The sequence below is a fragment of the Leptodactylus fuscus genome, chromosome 5, assembly GCF_031893055.1.
Source record: "Leptodactylus fuscus isolate aLepFus1 chromosome 5, aLepFus1.hap2, whole genome shotgun sequence".
Lineage (NCBI taxonomy): Eukaryota > Metazoa > Chordata > Amphibia > Anura > Leptodactylidae > Leptodactylus > Leptodactylus fuscus.
The window spans coordinates 192,339,531-192,345,530 of NC_134269.1; positions in this window are offsets into that span (position 1 = coordinate 192,339,531).

Consider the following 6,000-nt stretch of genomic DNA (forward strand, 5'->3'; position numbering starts at 1 on the left):
TGGCTCAGTGGTTAGCACAGCAACCTTGCAGTGCTGGAGTCCTGGGTTTGAATCCTGCTAGGGACAACATCTGTAGGAGTTTTTTTTTATATGTTCTCCAAGTGTTTACATGGATTTCCTCCACTGATGGGGAAAAAATGTACATGTGTTTAGGATTGGTAATAGATTAATGTGATGGGGCTTTATCAAATATGGGTATAATGACTATATACAAATCAGTGGTACAGGTCAATTCATGTAGCAATGCTACTTTACAGTCCATGTATCTCTGGATTAGTCCACTTTGTATACCTGTGGATTGGTACAGTCCTGTACCTGTACCATGTACCTGTAGTTCAGTCCAGCATATATATATATATATATATATATATATATATATATATATATATATATATATGTTGTTTCCAGTCCACATACCTGTAGTTGTTTCCAGTCTATATACCTGGGGTTGTTTCTAGTCCATGTAGCTGTGGTTCTGTTCATTCCATGTATCCGTGGTTCTGCCCAGTCCATATACTTGTGGTTGTTTCCTGTCCATGTACATTCTATATCTCAGTGGTTAATCACTCCAAGAGTCTCCATGTTCGTGGATTTTTTTTTAACTCGCTCTGGAGATTTGGTTGGTGAACGTAATACCAGCTTCTCATTTTCAGCTTCTGATTCGCAGAACTTACATTTGCGATCCGTCGTTCCATATCAATACTTAAATATTGCTGCCTCACCGTCCAACCTCTTATCCCTTTCCCTGCACTCTCTCAAGTCATTATATTTTTACAGTGAAGCTTAAAACATATCGGTACTGCAGGTTGAGCAATATATGTCACCTGGTGTTTCTTTATAATGTACATTATGACAAAAGAATGATTGGCAATAAAGCTTCTTGCTGATCCATTTACTTCCCCTAAGGACTCAATTACTGAGCTGTATTGCAGTTCTGCTTTGCATGGAGTCATACTTGGGCTCTCATTGGGGTGCATGATCCCACTACTGTACCTCAATACATCCCCAATTTCATACCAACAGATAGTCTCCTTAATGCCCCATACACACAGGATTCAATATGTTATCAATAGGAAGAAGGAAGTAGGCAAATGAGTACTCTAGTGGTGTCTTTTCTTCCCTGAAAAGAAAAGGATCAGGGATGATGAAATCCAAAATGTTCGACCATTTATTCCCCAACATCTGCCATCAGGGAAAATTCAGGAGGTCCCCATATATACAGTATTAGATGGTTGATCAATTACATTGACATTGGTGGGTTGAGTTGAACAATTGAATGTGTATGACCACCTTAAAACTGACGTCTACTCTACTGGTGCCATTTTATTGCTTCAGTTTTATCCTCCACTACAGCGGTTCTCAACCTGTTGGTCGCGACCCCGGCGGGGGTCGAACAACCAAAACACAGGGGTCGCCACATACCTCCCAACCGTCCCAGTCAGTGGGATATATGTCCCGGTTTCAACAGATCGGCGTCCGGAGGACGCCGATGAGTTGAAAACACAGGCGATTAAAGCAGGAGCTGACACAGCCAGCTCCTGCTTTAATGCTGTGCTGCGGCTTCGGTATGTGTAGCCGCGATGTGATGACGTCACATCGCGGCTACAACTATATGAGTGAGCGAGACTGAGTGGGCAGCGAGGGAACGTTGGAAGGTGAGTATGTTTTTTTTGTTTTTTTTTTTAAACATTAAGGTGGAACATAATGAAGGAGCAGATGAAGGGGGGGACGGCATGACAGTGGGGGCAGAGATGGAGGGACATGAAGCTCTGGGCAGAGATGGGGGAACATGAAACTGGGGAACAGATGGGGACATGAAACTGGGGGAAGAGATGGGGGGACATGAAACTGTGGGCAGATGAAGGGGGTTACGGCTTGACACTGGAGGCAGAGATGGGGTACATGAAACTGGGGAAGAGATGGGGGACATGAAACTGGGGACAGATGAAGGGGTTATATGAAACTGGGGGAGAGATGGCGGGGGGACATATAATGTACGGGTGACTGTAGGAGGATTATACTGTGTGGGAGCACATGAAAAATGAATGAGAATGGGCGGAGTCAACATAAAAGTGGGCGGAGCTGAACTCGCCGTGGCGCGCTGCATATTTTCTCCCTCTTTCTAATCTTCAAAAGTTGGGAGGTATGCCTAAAGCCATTTGAAAATACATATTTCTGATGGCTTTAGCCACTGAGAAGCTGCGCTACTGTCTGCAGCAGCGATATTCAGCTGGAACGCACGCCGTTATGGACGCGTGTTCCAAACTGAATGGGGTCACTACAATATGAGGAACTGTATTGTGGGGTCACGGCATTAGAAAGGTTGAGAACCACTACTCTACTATAAAAGGGAAAGATTAGTTAATATCACATGTAGAAAAATTTCTGCAACATTGTTATAAGAACCTGTAAGTCTCCATACACAGCCTAATTCTTGGTTATTAAAGGGAACCAGCCAGCCTGTTTGGGATCACTAAAATGCAAGTATGCCATTAAGCAGCAGGGGTTTAGGGTCCCAAGTCTTTGCATCACCACTGGTATCAGCAGGAATAAAAACTTGAAGTTGCCCAATGTCCGTTGAGATGAGTCCACTGAGGGACTCCAGCGCATGCGCATTGAGTGTAGTGAAGCCTAGATCAGTAGACTTCACTTCACTGTGCATACGACTGAAGTGCAGACCATGAACTTGACTTTACTGTATGCAATGCCCTCCATCAGAGACTCAGTGGACTCATCTCAGCAGACATTGGACATCATCAAGTTTAGATTCCTAAGGATACTTGTGGCAAGTAGTATAATACACAGGTTATTAATGTCATATTAGTGATTTACTGATCCCAAACAGCCTGTCAGGTTACATTTAAAATTATGTGAGGGTCCTCAAGGTGGGCTTATGCCTAACTCTATGCTATGGTTAATTCAAGGATATATTGTGTTAATTATACTAAAATATTACATGGTGATTAGTGCTAAAGTCACCCCTATATTAATTACTGAAGAAAAGGAAGCAGAGAAGTAGCTATAGGGTAAATTAGACAAAGTGGTCAACAAGGAACATGTGCCATAGGGGTGTACGATTGTGCTCCTCGATCACAGTAGACCACAGATTTTGTATTGGAGACGAGGAGCTGAGTTTCCACTTCTTCATGTTAGAATATAATATACTCCATGGAATCATCTGCACCATAATCGACGGCAGACTACCAGGAGCCAGCAGAAATCTGACCACTTAGCTGAAAACACAGCAAGGTGGATCTTGTCCCATTTGGTCTCCCACAAATTGCAAGATTAGTCAGTCATGTGTAGCAGGATTGCTAAATGACCGCTTAGATTTATGTAACACTTAACAGTCCAAAGTTCAATTTTATTATTACAGTATGTGTATGAGTAGGGAGAGGGAGTACAAGACACTAGAATTATATACACATTAATTTAGTATATTATATTATATTTACTATATTATATTTCCCTATGATCCATCTAAAATATTTGTAGAATTAAGTCACAAAATGATAAATTGGAAAAATTATCTTTTCAACAATCCATTTATATAATTTCCTGAGCAGGCGTTAACACTGAAGCCAGTGGTTGGGAGCAGTGGTCACGTGCACAAACACAGCATGTGACTACTGCAGGAATCTGCAAGACTGATGGATCCACGGGAAGGGTGGTGCTGGAGTTCTATTATTAGAATCACCTTTTTTAACTAAGTACACGTCAGAATAGCCTTAAGAATGTACTAAGTTCTTCTCTTACCTTTATCATTCTGATCCGCGCCACCGTTCCTGAGAAATATCTGCTTGCTTCCTTATGTAGAATTTTTTTGACAGCAATGGGGGCATCCCCTGTGCTGTCTGAGAACTCCAAAACACCGAAAACACCAACTGCGCATGTCCGTTAGTCATTTCAAATGACCTCCTACTCCGCTCTGCTCTCATCCGCTCCTCACACAACCATCTCCAAGATTTCTCCCGTGTATCCCCCATACTCTGGAATTCCTTACCAAGACACATAAGACTGATCCCCACAATCACAGGCTTCAAGAAGGCCCTGAAGACTCACCTATTCAGGAAGGCCTACAACCTCCAATAACACTATCACCGCACTGCCATCTGTACAGTCTCCCCCTCTCCTTCTGTCTCTACCCCCCTCCCCTCATAGATTGTAAGCCCTCGCGGGCAGGGCCCTGTACCCCACTGTGCCAGCCGATCACTGTTAGTATTATATCTACCTGTATATTCTGTGTATTGTATGTAACCCCCAAATGTAAAGCACCATGGAATTAATAGTGCTATATAAAGACCACAGGAAAATGGCCGACGGACATGCACAGTCGGCCATTATCCTGTGGCTGAACAGGAGAGGCTACAGGAAAATGGCCGACAGACATGAGCAGTCAGCGATTTTGTATGAAGACGCAAAGGTGACACGGGAGAAGAGGCGGAGAAGAAGCTAGAGGCGTTGCTGGAGAGTTTTCAGATGCCCCTTTGGGCTGTTTGAATGCAAGGAAACGCCCCCAGTGCTGTCTGAAAACTCATTTACATATGGAAGAAAGAAGATATTTCTCAGGAACAGCGGCACAGATCAGAATAATAAAAGTAAGAGATAAATAGCCTTTCTTAATGTTATTCTGACCTGTATTTAGTTAAAAAAGGAAATTCTAATGCTAGAATCCCTTTAATTGATTGATTAATTAATTAAAAATTATTTCATTCTATAAAAAAAGGTCTTATGTCCTTATTTATTTAATTAAGTAAAAATCTATTTTTTCATACTATAATTTCAGTATCACCATCTATGATCATAGAGGAGACTCCATTATTAGGATTCACAAAATAGCTGAATTTTGTTAGGGGTGTAATAATTCCTAGAGCAATTCCAGAGAAATCTGAAATAATAAATGGGAACCCGCTGTTTAGGATCCTCCTCTTTGTCCGAGAGGACAGAGGTTTCAAAAATGATTTCTCTCTCCTTTCTTGCATTACACAGACAACTCATTGATTTCAATTAACAGTGTGTAATGTTTAATTTCACCTGTGGTGGTGTCGCAGGAAAATTATACATTTTCATATAGATAGATAGCACCTGATCAATGGGGAGGGGGGGCACTGCAGGGGGACACTTTATGATCTGCCTATTGCTAACTAACTAGAAAAAGTAAAGTTCAAAGGAAAGTTTTGTAGTGTAAGTCCTTGTAGCCCCAATATAATTGCTCCAATGCCTGGATTGTCTCCTGACTCAGCCGTATATATATATATATATATATATATATATATATATATATATATATATATATACAGTATGATCAAAGAAAACTAAGGACCCATGCACATTACTGAGTGTGCCATCCGACGTGATAAAGGAGGGCTCTGATAACTACAGAGAAGGTTCTATGCCGCTCCGTGATATCCAAACAGCTTGGAACTCCCCATAGAAATTAATGAAGCACATAAGACACTCGGAGGACTCGGATGGCGTGATAAATTGGCGTCACAGTCTCAGGTACTGTTCATGTCGACAGCAGCCCTCATTGATAATCTTTTTGCGACCAGATTTTTATACCACCGGTCATGAATGGCATTCTTTGCCTTAAATATAATACATCTCATTCTACTTCTTATCTGTACTGAAGAGTTTACATATATAAAAAATGAAAAAAAACACAAAACTGAATTTTTGAAGCTGGCCAACAATCCAGCAAATCTAAATGTGACACCTTACCAAAACCAACTGGCTTATAACCTGTCGTCTCCTTGTTATATGGCCCTCATTAGACTACGCTTACGGAGCCACAAAGCGTAAAATGGCGCCATGAAGTGTGTAAATTGACCATAAACATTGTAAAGTACAGGCACGACTCATTAAGTTATTCTCCAAAATCTGTGAAAGATTTAACTACGACATCTTTATGGAAATTACGTGTTGATCAGAGTCTGTGTGTCGCTCACAAACTGTTCTATTCTAAGGAACTGTATAAAAGCTGAAGGTCAAATATAGGTT